Below are 15,810 nucleotides of genomic sequence, written 5' to 3' on the forward strand. Positions count from 1 at the left end.
GGGACGGCTACTGGCGTGGCAACTTAGAAAAAGGAAAAAACAGAATGTGATTAATAAAATTAAATTAGAAGAACAAATACTGGAGGACCCCGGTAAAATAGAGGAAAAGTTCCTTCAATTTTATGAAAATTTGTATAAAAAGGAAGATGAAGACACGGAAGAAATAGATAAGTATTTGGAAAGGAATAGAGGAGAACAGCTGACGGATGAGGAGAAAACCTACCTAAACAAACTAATAACGGTTGATGAGATCAAGGAAGTAATTAAGAGGATGAAACCAGGGAAGGCACCAGGTCCTGACGGGTTATCCCAAAAGTATTACAAAGTCTTAGAAGAACATCTGGCCCCGGTCCTTTGTAATGTAATGAATAATATTTTACAAGGAGGTTCGGTGCCCGATTCTTGGAAAGAGGCGCACATCACGTTAATCCCTAAATCAGAACTTGACAAGCTCGACATAAGAAATTACAGACCGATATCACTACTCAATAATGATTATAAAATCTTCGCAGTAATAATGGCAAATAGGCTCAAAAAATACTTATCGAAATCTATCCACAAAGATCAAGCAGGATTTCTACCTAATAGGTACTTAAAAGACAACGTAAGACATATAATAAATATTATTGAGTACTTGGAATTTAAGATTGATATTCCCGCAGCCCTAATTTTCATCGATACTGAAAAGGCATTCGATAACATATCATGGAGGTTTCTACTAAAAGGTATGGAGAGGGTAGGTATAGAGGGGCCCTTCTTGGAAGGTATAAGAGCGATATATTCAGAACAAAGGGCCAAATTGATTATTAATAATAATTTAACCAACTCATTTGAGATCTCGAAGGGCACAAGACAGGGTTGCCCTCTATCCCCCCTCCTATTTATTTTGGTACTAGAAGTGATTACAAACAAGATTAGGGAAACCTTCGAAATAAAGGGAATCAGATTAGGAGCCAAAGAATATAAACTAAAAGCTTACGCCGACGATTTGGTGATATCGCTAGGAGATCCAGTAGTGGGTATCGGTAAAGTCATAGAGCTGCTTGAGGAGTTTGGAAATCTGTCCGGCTTTAGACTAAACAAAGTTAAAACTAAAATGCTGACAAAGAATTTAACCGAAGAGCTAAGAAACCAGTTAGAGTTGAAAACGGGAATTAAGGTGGTGAAAAAGGTGAAATATCTGGGCATTTGGATCTCCGCGAAAAATATAAATCTAGTAGAAGATAATTATACAAGGACCTGGAAAGAGATCAAAAAAGACCTGGACACCTGGAGTAGGCTAAGACTTTCTTGGTCAGGCAGAATGGCCACAGTTAAAATGAGTATTCTCCCAAGGATGCTGTTCCTATTTCAGAACATTCCGGTGATCAGGGGTACGACATCATTTAAAGACTGGCAGAGAACCCTGTCCAGATTCATTTGGCAGGGCAAGAGAGCAAGAATCAAATTTAAGCTACTCACAGACCGCAGTGACGGGGAGGATTTGCCGTTCCTAACCTGAAACTATATTACGAGGCCGCGTGTCTGTGCTGGATCAAGGACTGGATTGTTTTGAAAAATGTAGATTTGCTGGACTTGGAGGGGTTTGACGCCAGATTCGGCTGGCATGCGTATCTATGGCAAGATAAGGAGAGGGCCCACAAAGGATTTTCCAACCACATAATCAGAGGTGCGCTACTTGAGGTATGGAATAGAAATAAGAAACTTTTAGAAAAAGATACCCAGTGGTGGTTATCACCAGTTGACATTTTGACAATTAAAAAATCTAATATGGAAGGTCAAAGATGGACCTATGAGGATCTACTGGTAAAATCAGACAAAGGGTGAAAGCTTAGACCCTATGAAGAACTGAAGGATAAATTAACAACCTGGTTGCAATTTTACCAAATTAATTCCTTATGGAACGAGCATAAAAAAATAGGGATGAGTGAGAAAAAGTCCAGATTCCAGGTGGAAATAATAGAAGGAAACTCCAAACTCCTATCTAAAATGTATAACCAACTATTAGACTGGGACACGAAGGATGAGGAGGTAAAGGAGGTAATGACTAAATGGGCCATAGATCTTGGTTATAACCTAGACTATGACAGATGGGCGAAACTCTGGAATAAGGACATGAAATTCACGGCATGTGTTGATCTTCGAGAAAATCTACAAAAAATGATGTACAGGTGGTATCTTACCCCTGTGAAACTAGGAAAAATGTACAAGACGGGGGATAAAACTTGCTGGAAATGCAAGGTAAAGGAAGGAGACTTCCATCATATGTGGTGGGCCTGTGAAAAAGTAAAAAGGTTTTGGGGATTTATTTATGACGAACTAAAAAAAATATTGAGATACACCTTCCCTAAAAAACCGGAAGCCTTCCTTTTAGGGATGGTCGGGAAGGAGATTAGGCAAGACGATCAAACCATGTTCCAATACGCAACGGTAGCTGCCAGGATACTGCTAGCGCAAAACTGGAAAACCCCTAATATTCCAACCATCAGAGACTGGCAATCTAAGTTACTTGCGTATATAGAGCTAGCAAGGATGACACAGAAGATCGGGCATCAGAAAAATGTAAAATTTATGAATGACTGGAGTAAATTCCTTACATACATGGAGACAAATTTAGGAAACATTAAAATCACAGTAGGTGATACATAAAGTTTGAGAGGTGTAAACAAAGGTGACAAAAATACCCCGCAGGAAGATAACGTGGGAGTACAACTCAAGCCGTTTTGAAGGGAAATCAATCACTGTTAGGTGATGGGTGGGTGTGTTCTTTGTTTCTTTTTTTTCTTTTTTGTTGTTGTATGTGTTGGTGGCTTTGTATTTTTGTCTTATGTTATTCTTTGTTTGTTTTTTTCTCGAGTTTTTTTTTCTGTTCTTACGAAAAAGAGTTCAATAAAAATAATTATGGGAAAAAAAACCCATAGAAAGGCCAAGCAAAGACATCTCTCTCATGATATGTCCAAACCTGTGCCAGCTATGGTGAGTGCCGGGCGACATGGTTAAATGAAAGCCCTGAGGGGATTCAACAGGATGTGTTGCTATATCACTATGTCGGTGTGAAACCACAGAAGAGCTAGCTTCGCACCTGAGAACACAAAAATGGTGCAGCTAAAAAACAAACAAACCAAACTGCATTTCCCCCCCCCCCCAGTCAGTAGTGGACCTTCCTGCTAAATGTAAAGCATAGACCACTATTGAACAAAATACAACAGGCGTTCTTTTATGTGATATCCTATATCCAGCTATCTGCACTACTATACTTGCAAATGACCTTGAGAGGCATGGCTTGCAAGTCCCCTTCAGGTTTGCACAAACCCACACATCTGTTACGGTGGATACCAAGTTATTATTTAGTGCATATCTATATAACATACACGTACATTGTATTGGTCCGTGTTGCTCCCTCCTTTGCTGCCCTGCTCAACCCACCTCCTTTTCCATTAGAGCCTATTCCCACTCACAGGGCACCCCTACCTTCACCGAGATTTAGGGTGCGGAGAAAAGATTTGCAAGTTCTTACAGAACTTTAATGCAAATCTATCTCCGAATGGGGAACTGATACGGAAAGGGGGGGGCATGTCTTCTTCACCTTCTTCTTCACTACAATATATCCATTTATTTCCAATTGTCAATGTCAAAAGGGACTACCGTAGTTTTCTCTCCAAAACACGCACTTTTTTGCTCCTAGAAAGTAAGGGAAAATGCCTGTGCGTGTTAAGGAGTGAATGCACGGATTGGAGCCATGGCTGCCGTCAGTCAAGCAAAGCGGGAGCCGCTTACACACTCTACGAGGCTCTCGCTTTGCTTGCTTTAAAGCGACCTGGAGCCGGGGAGGAGGGAGGGAAGGAGAGCCATGGCAGCAAAGCGGGCAGCAGCCGCTTACACGGGAGGAGGGACAGACGCTAGCAAAGGTCCGTGCGCTCTCTAAACAGAGCAATGAGGGTGCAGAGGGACGGCAGGAAAGATAAAATTTAAGCAACCAGCAGCAAAATAAAACCAACTTCGAGCTCTGAGCCATGCAGTGAAAACCAGGAAGTTAAAAAAAAAAGGCTGGGGGTGAGGGAGAGGGGAAAACTTTGCAAATCCCCGCGTCTCAGCTGATCCGCTGGGAGGGAGCAGCTTGTTTTCAGGCAGGATAGATTCGAGCATTGTCTGGGTCCTAGTGCCCCTACCACTTTTTTGTGCTCCATTCTATTGCTGCTGGTGGTTGCTTATCACTCAGGCTACAAGGAGGAGCGCTTTTACACAGCTAATGGTGAATCCCCTGCAATCCAAGTCCTCCTCACTTGCTCAAATCTATTCTGCCTCAAAACAAGGAGCGGAAGGAAAAGGCTGCAAACTGTTAAATGGAAAAAAACCCAGGCACAGGGCAAGTACCTTAAGTATACCTTTAAAGCAACAGTGCTCTTTCCCTCCCTCCTCCCCGCTCAGCTCGCCGAAAAGCTCCTTCTCCACGCGGGCTCCTTGTCCCTTGAGTGCTTTTCCTTCCCTCCCCACTTAAAACGTAGTTACAAAGCACGGATCCACATGGATCCTCAGGATTTTTGCATTGGGCTACCCCAAACTCACCATCAGATCACATGTCTGTGGCCACAGCATGAACCATAAAAATCATGCACCCATTGTTTCGTTCAGAATATTTTTTTCTTGTTTTCCTCCTCTAAAAACTATGTGCGTGTTATGGTCAGATGCGTGTTATAGAGCGAAAAATACAGTAAATCTATAAAATTCATAGAAAATCAACGTGCCAATTTGCTCAATTTCTCTAGGACTCCATGACACCTCCCCTGTCCTCCATAATCCCTCAAGCAAGGTGTCAAGACCCTAATCCGGTCAAATCACTCTGCCAAGCCTTTCCTCCGGGCAATGCCAGGTGGCAGACTACCCTTGTCTTCTCATCACCAGTACTCAGGATGTGCTTATCTGCGCATATCTCCAGCTCTGCATATTCCCCCCTCCCTCCTCCATATGTTAATCTTGTGTAACCCAACCTCTTCTTAATGTATTCATGATGTAACTGGGATGTTTTTTGCACTGTATTCTGGGACATGGAGGGAAGTTTCAAAAGTTCATGTCACCCCTTTCTCGCGGTTCAATCTCGCCTTGAACCTGTTGCGCAATAAACTTGGATCTTCCGCAGTTTGCTCCTGAATCCGGCTGAGCTCATTTTCCTCCGCAGGGACCCGCGGACTTAGTCCGATGAGCTGGGTGGCAGAGCAGCCTCGCACCCAGATTTTACCGTAACAATATGAACAGCGATTGGCTAACATATAAGGATTTAGTAGAGGAAACAAGTAGTGATCCGAAAATAAAGGGCCTAAGCGAATTGAAACAGAAGGGAATAACCTGGCTGGAGTATTATCAATTAAAAGCCGCCCTTGAAAAGGATAAAAGAACCAAAAGATTTGACAAAAAAATATCCTATCTGGAGAAGGATATTTTATATAATAATCAAAAGACACTTTCTAAAATGTACTTTTGAATTGGCAAAGAAAGGAGGAAGATATCAAAGAAATTACAGTAAAATGGGAGAGGGACCTGGGACATACGATCAAACCCAATATTTGGAACGAATTATGGACTAAAAATATAAAATTCACAGCTTGTTTCCTTATAAGGGAAAATCTTATGAAAATGTACTATAGGTGGTACCTGACCCCTGTAAAACTTGCAAAAATAAATAAATCAAATAATAACAAGTGCTGGCGATGTAAGGAACAGATAGGAACATACTACCATATGTGGTGGCCCTTTCTAGAGATACAAAGATTTTGGAACATGATTTATGAAGAGATAAAGAGACTGATAAAAACTACATTTAGCAAGAATTTTTACTCTAAGACTGCCTTTCAAATCAAGTGGTTGCCCCCGTTTCCACCTCTAGATCTTCATGAATCACCTGCACAGTCCCACTGACCTCAGGAGGTCCATGTGGACCATTATGTGAGACCCAGGTCTACATCCTTTCCAGGGACTGTGGTCTGGGTCAGTCAGAGAACTAGTGGCAAGGCTTGGTGCTTGGGGTCAGCTGAATGGCTGCTCAGGGAAGCTCCTGTTCTTGGAGATGGACCTCTGTCTACATGCCTTGCATTGCATGGAGAGAGCAGGAGAAGCAGAAGGAAAGCAGCTGGCAAATCGGAATCCCAGACGGAAACACCCACCCCAATGGTGCTTTATAATGATGACATGCTGCCTGATCTCGAGCCCGTCTTCTGACTATCCTAAAGTGACACTGAAAAGCAGGACATAACTGTACTTAATCGTAGATAGCTGTGTTGGTCTGACACAGTTGAAGTAAAAAAAAATAGTCCAGTAGCACCTTAGGGACCAACTAAGTTTGTTCTAGGTATAAGCTTTCGTGTGCATGCACACTTCCTCATATAGTGAAGGGTAGTAGGAGATGGTAGTAGGAGTACCTTCTGAGAAAAACCCCCACCCCAACCTCCCACGATATACAAGGGTTTGGTGACATCTGTGTCAGTGTATCTGAAGAAGTGTGCATGCACACAAAAGCTTATACTCAGGACAATCTTAGTTGGTCTCTAAGGTGCTACTGGGCTATTTTTTTTTTTTTTATTTCAAGTGCGTCAGACTAACACGGCTACCTACCTGCATCTAGATGTCATGGGGTGTTGGGGAGCAGTAGTTCCTTTGGTGGGAGACATGTCCTGCACCTTCTGGGGTCATTTTTCCACCCCTGGTCCCCACCCTGCACTCAGCTCTCACCTGTGGCTTCCAGAAGCTGTCAGCATGCAACAGGGGTTCAAGCAACGGCTTCAACCGGCCGGCTAAACCAGGTGAGGAAAGCTGATGGGTCTCAAATCCTTGGGGGGCTGGGGAATTCTGCTGCACCTGAAGTCAAGCCCTGGTGGATGGAGAGGAGGAGAACAACCATGAATCCCACAGTCCAGAAGGCAGATTCTGCCCGTGCGGAAGAGGAACGTGAAGGGCAGGTGGGGCACGTCCACCTGGAGGCTTGTTATCTAGTCCCAGGGTTACTCTGACATTGAATTATATATGAATTACAGTATTGAAATGCGCCTGCTCCCACTTCCTATTCTGATATTACTCTACTCTGTTTGTCTGTTTCTTACTTGAGTGCTGTTTTGGTATACTAAGTCAGGGTTTTACTGTGAGTTACATTTTTGCTATTTTTTGCATCCTGTTATGCTTATCTGTCTTCGGTAATAAATTTCTCAGCTGAATTATTTTTTTTCTGCCTCTGAGTGTTTTCTCCTACTCTGCTAACTATACATCGATCATTATGGAGGAGCAAGATCTGCAACCTCTAGCCCTCAACAGCCTTGGCCCTGTGGACCTGAAGGAGCATCTTGACCCCCATCGCTCAGTCCGGACAGGGAGGTCCGCCTCCGAGGGTCTTCTGCTGGTTCCCTTGCTGTCAGAAGTGAAGTTTCAGGGAAACATGGAAGAGGGCCTCCTGCCCCATGGAATGCCCTCCCTTCCGAGGGCAAGGAAACAGGCAACCACCTGACATTTAGAAGACAGCTGGGTGTCGTTGTGGGTTAAACCACATAGCCTAGGACTTCCTGATCAGAAGGTTGGTGATTCTAATCCCCGCGACAGGGTGAGCTCCTGTTGCTCGGTCCCTGCTCCTGCCAACCTAGCAGTTCAAAAGCACATCAAAGAGCAAGTAGATAAATAGGTACCGCTCCGGCGGGAAGGTAAACGGCGTTTCCGTGCGCTGCTCTGGTTCGCCAGAAGCGGCTTAGTCCTGCTGGCCACATGACCCGGAAGCTGCACGCCGGCTCCCTTGGCCAGTGAAGCGAGATGAGCGCTGCAACCCCAGAGTCGGCCACAACTGGACCTAATGGTCAGGGGTCCCTTTACCTTTACCTATATGTACTGTAAGCTGCCCAGAGCAGCTGGAGGAAGATACTAATACTAGAACGTCTACAGTGGAACCTTGGGTTACAGACGCTTCAGGTTACAGACTCTGCTAACCCAGAAATATTACCTTGGGTTAAGAACTTTGCTTCAGGATGAGAACAGAAATCGCAGGAGGCCCCGTTAGCTAAAGTGGTGCTTCAGGTTAAGAACAGTTTCAGGTTAAGAATGGAGCTGCAGAACTAATTCAGTTCTTAACCCGAGGTACCACTGCACTATTATTATCATCTTGGGATTTTTTGTAGTTAATTTGGAATTCGTACTGCAATATTAGCTTACGAAATGTTATGGGTGGAGAAAATCACAGGGTTACCATAAATTATAATCCCACCCATGAACGCTCATTCACACACAGTCTGTAAATTTGGGGAGGTCACACACCTCACCTGTGCTAATACTGGCAGTCTTTGGCCTGCACAGGGACACCCGGTGTGTAGAGCCTCCAGCCCCAGGCACTGTCTATCATGAAAATGGGTCCTTTGACTGGGAAGATTCGTGCAGTCGCTGTCATCAGATGCTGATGGATTGTATCTCAGCTTGTCAGTCACTCTGACATTGCCTACAAAGAATAAGAGGAACAGAAATGCTTTGGAGGTGCAACTTCTGTATCAATCCTGAGAGCCATTCCATGGACTCTGCACCCCTGTTTCTGATGACAGGTGTACATTATCCTCATCCTCAGTGGAAAAGACAATAAAGATGGAAGCCTGAGAGAGAGGAAAAGGTTTCTGGCTGCTTCCTGGGTGGGATTGCGGAAACCAAGAGCTGCTTCTGAGAAGGCCTCCCCCCTCCACTCTTCCTCTGGGGATTTCCTCTCCTCTCCGGGGGACCAGTGGGTGGACTGGGCAGAATCGCTGTGTCTGGACAGGGCAGGGGATTATGGGGTGGAAGGAGGATGGAGCTTGCAGGAAGGAAGGGGTGGGGGGACAGGACCCCCCACTTTCCAAGAATCCCTCTCTGGTCGTGTTGCAGGAAAAATCCGAGGGCTCCCTTGGACAAAACAAAGACACCAACCAGGATAACTTGGAGCAAAACAGCAGCCTGTAGGCTTGGCCTTTATTGAACTGTTGCAACAGGGTATTCCCCTCACGTGCAGGAGAGAGGAAAGACCCCCAAGAATAGTGTGCAAAGTCTTATAAAAACTTTTGAAATTCCCCTCCTCTAGGTCAAGCCCACCCCCAGAAACATCATGCATACATTTCAGAAAGGAGGGGTTGAGGGAGGCATACATTACAGAAAGGAGGGGTTGGGGGAGGAGTTGTGGTGGTAACCTGAGTGTCTTGTCACCTGGCTGGTTCCTCCCGTCCCCCTCCCCCTGAGTCTCTTCCAGGAACTTCCAGGAGACAAAGGGGAGTTGGCAGTTTCCTGCCCCCTGAGGGAAGATCTGATCATTGTCCTTTGTTTCAGACCATGTTGAATCCACTCCCATATGCAGGTTCTTTGTGATCTTGATAGTCTTCTGTCTGGGATCATCAGGGTTGGCATGGGCAGGGCTCCTGTGTATGTGCTGAGACAGTGAAGGGATTATGGCTGACCAGGACTAAGTCAGCCCCCTTTGTTAGTTCTTGTCATATGGAGTAAAATAAAAAATGGAACAGTGCAAATCCAATGTATGGTTGAGTTTCTATGAATTTATAACAGAAATGTGGCATGTGTGTGTGTGTGAAGTTTATACAAACAGAATGATTGGGGTGGGGGGGGTTCCTGCTACAGTCGCCTTGAAGGGGGGGGTTGATTCCTGGGCGGAAGAGAGAAGCCAAGGCGCCCCCCCGAGATTCCCCAAGGAAGCCACGAGGGAGACCCCCCCCCAAGACTGGTCTTTCTCTCTCCCCCCCCCGCCCAGTGCTGCCCTTCCCTGACCCCCTCCCTCTCCCATCCCGGAGTCTCCCCTGCACCCAGACGCCCCTTGGCTCACCCCTCGCCGTGCACCCCCCATATCTCCGTCCCTATTGCCCCCCCCAGACGAGCCGGGGAGGGACGGGGGGGTCTCTATCCAGGCGCCTCCCGCACCCCTTAACCCTTTCCTGGCCCGCTTCTCCACGCCCCAGGGAGTCCTCGTGGGTGGGCGCCCCATCTCCGCCCCTTCGCAGCCCGCGTGCCGGGATCCAGGCCCCACGGAAGGCGCTTGGCGGAGCTGGCGGGGTCTCTGGGTCCTTTTCTCCAGCCTTCCCCCCCCCCGCGACCCCTTTACCTCTTTCTCCTCGCTCCCGATTCTCCTTTCCTGCAACATCCATGGGGGGGGGGTCCCCTGCCTCCTCCCTCCTCTTTCCGAAAGCGCCCCCCCTAGAGCTGTGGGGCAGAGCAGCAATCCGGAGTGGAAGCTCCACTTCCGAGAGAAGAAGCCAGCTTGGGAGGGGGGCTCACCCCCCACATTCCTGGAGCAGAAGCCGGATTGGAGGAGTAGGAGGAAGAGGAGGAGGAAGGGGTGCAACGTATGGGGGGCGGGAATTGGGGTTGTGGGGGCGGGGTGAGAGGAGGATGTGCCGGGAGGGGAGGGAAAGTATTGAGGGGGGAGAGGAGAAGGTTTCCCCCTCCCCTCTTCCTTCTGGATCAGGAGAGCGGGGGAGGGGCTGATCCCGGAGATCCAGCTGCAAAGAGGGGTCCCCCCTACAAGTGCTACATCCTCCCCTCCCACACCCCACGCCATGAGCTTAGATCCCTCCGTCTTTTAGGTCTTGGCGCTGTTCAAACCAGGAACGGGGGGGGGCAGTTAAACGACTCCCCCCAATCCCAGCTCCCCACCCCAGCCTCTGACTCAGGCCAGGACAAGGACCCTGGACACCGGCCCCGTCCAGGCACAGCAGCCAAGAGGCTCAGCAAAGCAGCCGATACAATTGGAGCCAGAAGCGGATTCCAAAATCTGAGGGATCCCTTGGACCAGAAACAAGGAGACCAGCCAGGAAGAGGAGAGCAAAAGAGCAGCCAGTAGGTCTGGACTGAAGACTGTCGCCACGGGACTCCCAGCTGCCCCCAGGTGGAACAAGATGGAAGCCCCCAAGAAAAGAAGACCCCAACTTTTATTAGCTGCTAATCCCCCATGCTACACCCCAAGACTGCATCATGACTGCATCATTGACCCATCACACAGAGGAGGGGTTGAGGGAGGAGTTGGGGTGGTCACCTGAGTGTCTTGTTGAGAGCCAGTGGGGTGTAGTGGTGAAGAGCAGTAGTCTCGTAATCTGGGGAATCGGGTTGCGTCTCCGCTCCTCCACATGCAGCTGCTGGGTGACCTTGGGCCAGTCACACTTCTCTGAAGTCTCTCAGCCCCACTCACCTCACAGAGTGTTTGTTGTGGGGGAGGAGGGGAAAGGAGAATGTGAGCCGCTTTGAAACTCCTGAAGGGGAGTGAAAGGCGGGATATCAAATCCAAACTCCTCCTCTTCTTCTTGTCACCTGCCCGGTTGCTCCTTTCCTCTCCCCATGATTACATTCCTGAGGACAAAGAGGAGTTCATGTGTTTCCTGAACACATGAATCCCAATCCCAAAGAAGGGCAGTGAATGCTCCATCTATCGTACAATTGCGCCCATTTCACACGCTAGCAAGGTTATGCTTAAAATGCTACAAGGCAGGCTTAAGCAGTATGTGGACCGAGAACTCCCAGAAGGGCAAGCTGGATTTCGAAGGGGCAGAGGAACCAGAGACCAAATTGCAAATGTGCTGAATTATGGAGAAATCTAGAAAACATTTACTTCTGCTTCATTGACTACACAAAATCCTTTGTCTGTGTCGACCACAGCAAAAGATGGCAAGTTCTTAAAGAAATGGGAGTGCCTGATCACCTCATCTGTCTCCTGAGAAATCTCTATGTGGGACAAGAAGCTACAGTTAGAACTGGATATGGAACAACTGATTGGTTCAAAATTGGGAAAGGAGTATGACAAGGCTGTATATTGTCTCCCTGCTTATTTAACGTAGATGCAGAATTCATCGTGCGAAAGGCTGGACTGGATGAATCCTGTAATTAAAAAATTAAGGTTGATACGGAAGGGGGGGCATGTTTGTCAACCCCCTTCCCAGAAGCCTTCAGAGGGTTCGAGGCGATGACCTCAAGGGCGCCCGGCCCTACAAGGACCCCTCAGCCCCCTCACTCTTTTGCACTAAGCACCAGGCGAAACCCAAGCCCCCCAATAAAGTGCCCTTTCCCTTTCCCTGGGTAGACCGGAGGAGCGAGGAGCGTATTTTATGAATGAACAGACTATTTGCCTACTGGAGCGTCCTGACCAATCAGCCTGCACCCAACGCAGCCTCCAGCCAATCAGCACAATGCATTTGGTCTGCAGTGTCAGCTCCTGCAGACCTCATTCACCTTCTGACAAGCTGTTGACAGCTCCCTGCGGGGAGAACAATGGACTGGCGCCTCGTATCCTTGCTAAGCCCATCAAAATTGATACAATGTAGCAATTCGTTTCCCAAATGAGCTGCCACTGTTTCAAAGGGCTAAAAAAATATAAAAATTCATACAAAATCACCCGTACCACCGATTCTCTTGCTTTCAATGCCAAACTGCTCAATTTCCTCAGGACTTCAAGACTGCCCAGTACCTTCCATAATCCCTCAAGCGGGAGGTCACGTACACCCAGGAAAGACCTCATTGATGCCAAATCACCCAGTCTAGCCCTTCCTCCAGGCTCGGCCGGGTGACAGACTATGCAAACTAAGACCCCATTGTTCTCTTACCACCGGTACTCAGAATGTGCCTTTCAATACATGTTCCAACTCTGCATGTTTTCCCCTCACTCCTCCATATGTTAATCCTGTAGAACCCACCCCTTTTCTGATGTAATCGTGATGTGACAATGATGTAGTGATGATGCCTTTGAACTGTATCTGGGGTGATGGTGGGAAGTTTTAAAAGTTCATGTCACCCCATCCTCGGGGTTCAATCTTGCCTTGAACCTGTTGCACAACAAACGTGGATCTTCTCCAACTTGCTCCAGTCTCTGGCTGCGCTCCTTTTGTTCCGCAGGGACCCGCGGACTCAGTCCGATGAGCTGGATGGCAGAGCAGCATCACACCTAGATTTTCCATAACAAGGTCTTATATATAAAATAAATGTTCATAAATGTACCAAGCAAGCACATACATAGATATGTGGACCACATGTCTGGAGCAGCACAGGAACACCGTCCTGAAACCATTTAGACTCCCCAACTGACCAAAAGTTTTCTCAGCAAGGAGGGAGGGGGTGAGGGAACCATCCCATTGTCTCAGGAATTGGGAAATCACCATCTCAAAGGAATGGCCAGACTACCAGGAAAGGGAATCAGATAAGGCATTATCAGAGAACCTGGCAGACAGGAAAAACGAAAACATTCACATTTCTGCTGCAGACCACCTTTTCTGTGATGCAGGTATGATGTTTGTGGGGGGTGGTCTGGGGTTACACCCCTTCTGTGATGTATGGAGGGGTGGTCTGGAGCTCCAGGGCAGGGAATATAAAATGTCTCTATAAGGGCAGGCACGCCTTGGTTCGGGGTCCTCCACAGGGGAGCACCCTGTTGCAACAGATCAATCAAGATCAGGCTTACTAGCTGCTTTGCTTCTCAATAGTCAAGTCTCTGGTTGCCTCTGCTCTTTCCTCTTACCGATGGAGAACCCACAAGGGACTCTATAAAGGGCTCTTGTGTCCCCCATAAGGGAAGAAGGGCAGCTTTTGTTTACAACAGATGGCACCCCAGATGGGACCTTCGGTTGGCCGGATTTTATTTTTTTTCCGATTGGCCCGTCAGTTTTGCTAGCTGTAAATATTCTAACATGTGTATATGGCTTCTCTTGTTGATGTCCACAAGGGTATTTTTGGCTCAAGTAGTCCTTTATATTTCTTCCAGATTTTATATCACGATTTTTTTATCACATGGCTCAAAAATCCCCTGCGGACCTACACTTTTTCATATATTAAAGAAGCGTGCCATCCAGACCGATTCTCGTGGCCTTCCAAGGCTAATAGGTCCGTATCTTTTAGTGTAATCCAGTCTTTTATCCAAACCAATCCTGCCGCCGCATGATAGAATTGCAAAAAAACCCACCTCTCTCCTTTTTATCTGTTAATAACTGGTGTTTAATTATTGTTTTTTTCCCACTCCATATAGATCTAGATATTCCCCTTTTCCACTCCTTAGAACAATTTATTCCTCCTAAAGTGGGCCTTGTTTGGAATAAGAAAATCATTTTGGGGAGGATATTCATTTTCACAACCGAAACTCTTCCCCAGAGTGAGAGATGGAGTTTGGTCCATGTTTCCATATATTTTTTTAAAAAATTCTTTCCATACTTTACTAGAATTATCCTCATATACATTTATACCTTTATTTGAAATCCAGATCCCTAGGTATTTAACCTTATTTTTAATTTCTAGGCCAATCAAAGCTCTCATTCCCTGTCGGGGAACCTGAGATCTGAAACTTTTCCTTTTCCCCAAGGAAGACGCCCCAAGGCTGGTCCAAGTGGCCACTTTGGATAGCGAGGGACTTGGGCTCGGTTTCCAATTTCTCTTTTTCTCGTAAATGCAGCTGCACCGGCAGCACCAGGATCCGGGAGGAAGTGACTGGTGCGCGTCAGAGCGCAAGGGCGTTTACAGTTCCTTTCCGTTCTCTCTGGAGCAGCCGGATTTGGCACTGGGCTGCCAGGCGTCCAGTGGAAAGGGACTCTTTTCCCTAGCGTGTAAGAGGCAGAAAAGGTTGCTGGGACCCCGTGTGATAAAGAGGGAGAAGGGCTTTGTAGAGAAGACGAACAACTGTCAGGTCAGGAAAGACCTGGGGAAAAGCTAGCGGCTTTTTGCTTTGGTTGAAAAATGGGACCCCCACATTCTAAGAGTTCTAACTGCCAGACTCAAAGGCACGTGCTGGTCACAGCAGGAGGGGGAGTCTCCCTGGATGCTTCAGCAGCCGGTCTCCTCTGGGTCTCCTGGCCCCCTCCTCTCCTCCCTCCAACCTGAACTGCTCTCTGCCCCAGACTCTTCCCGCTCACCAAACCCTGTTTCCTCCTCAGCTTGCAACACCTCCCCTCCCCCTCTGCTCCCTTTCCTCCCTCTTTCTGCCCATCGCCATCCCACCACCAGGAAGGCAGCCCTCCTTCAGAAACACCAGGAGAGTAAACAGACAGTTCTCTGAATGGAGAGGAGCAGAAAGCAGAGTCCCCTCAAGATCAGTATTGGGACCTGGGGCTTGTCAACTTGTTCATAGATGATCTAGACTTAGGAGGGGGCAAAGTTTGCTGATGGCAGCAAATTCTCCAGGTTTGTTCAAACAAAGAAAGATTGCCAGGAGCTCCAAAGGGACTTCTCCATACGGGTTGAATGGGCAGAAAATGCAGTTCATTATCAATAAGATTAAAGTGATGCATGTTGGGACAAAAAACCAAACACCTGTTAATATCATGTACAGGCTCATGGGGTCTGAACTGGTTTTCCCTGTGTGCTCTAGACCAGGGGAGAGGGTAGCTGGTCGCAGCAGGAGGGGGAATCTCCCTGGATGCTTCAGCTGACGGCCTCCTCTGGGTCTCCTGGCCCCCTCCTCTCCTCCCTCTGAGCCTGAACTGCTCTCTGCCCCAGACTCTTCCGGCTCACCAACCCCGTTTCCTCCTCAGCTTGCAAAATCTCCCCTTCCAGTCTGCTCCCCTTTCTCCCTCTTTCGCCTCATCCCACCACCAGTCCCCAGGCTCGGAGCCTTCTTCCCTTGTGGGTCCCCCAACTGGTGCCCCCCCCTCACCAGCCAGTCCATGACAGCAGCAGCAGCTACAGCACTGTGGTCCTCTGGTGGGAAAACTCCTGAGTACATGACTGAATTAAAAATTCTGGGACTATGGAAAAATACTATCTTCCTCAAACCCCAGAATGAGCAGGAGCTCTGGGGTTGCCCCATGGGGTTCATGAGCGAAGATGCCCCCACCCAGGAGACTTCTCTGATAC

At 47.6% G+C, this 15,810-nt stretch overlaps 1 protein-coding gene across 9 annotated transcripts in view; it reads right to left on the reverse strand.

Moving 5' to 3' along the window:
- LOC309351806 (uncharacterized protein) overlaps positions 1-15,810 on the reverse strand; it is a 152,476-nt gene that overhangs the window by 85,767 nt on the left and 50,899 nt on the right. For 2 of the 9 annotated variants that reach the window (XM_081879800.1, XM_081879799.1), the window contains exons 1-2: positions 8,289-8,461; positions 6,724-6,862 (exon numbers count right to left, since the gene is read on the reverse strand). The exons of 6 other annotated variants lie outside the window; for them this stretch is intronic. The gene's annotated coding sequence lies outside the window, so the exon portion shown is untranslated. Of the gene's footprint in view, positions 1-6,723; positions 6,863-8,288; positions 8,462-10,093; positions 10,514-15,810 lie in introns of those variants that run through there. One more of the 9 variants, XM_081879790.1, reaches the window with a different exon arrangement.

This window comes from Podarcis erhardii (genome assembly GCF_964252035.2).
Source record: "Podarcis erhardii genome assembly, chromosome: 10".
NCBI classification, from domain to species: domain Eukaryota; kingdom Metazoa; phylum Chordata; class Lepidosauria; order Squamata; family Lacertidae; genus Podarcis; species Podarcis erhardii.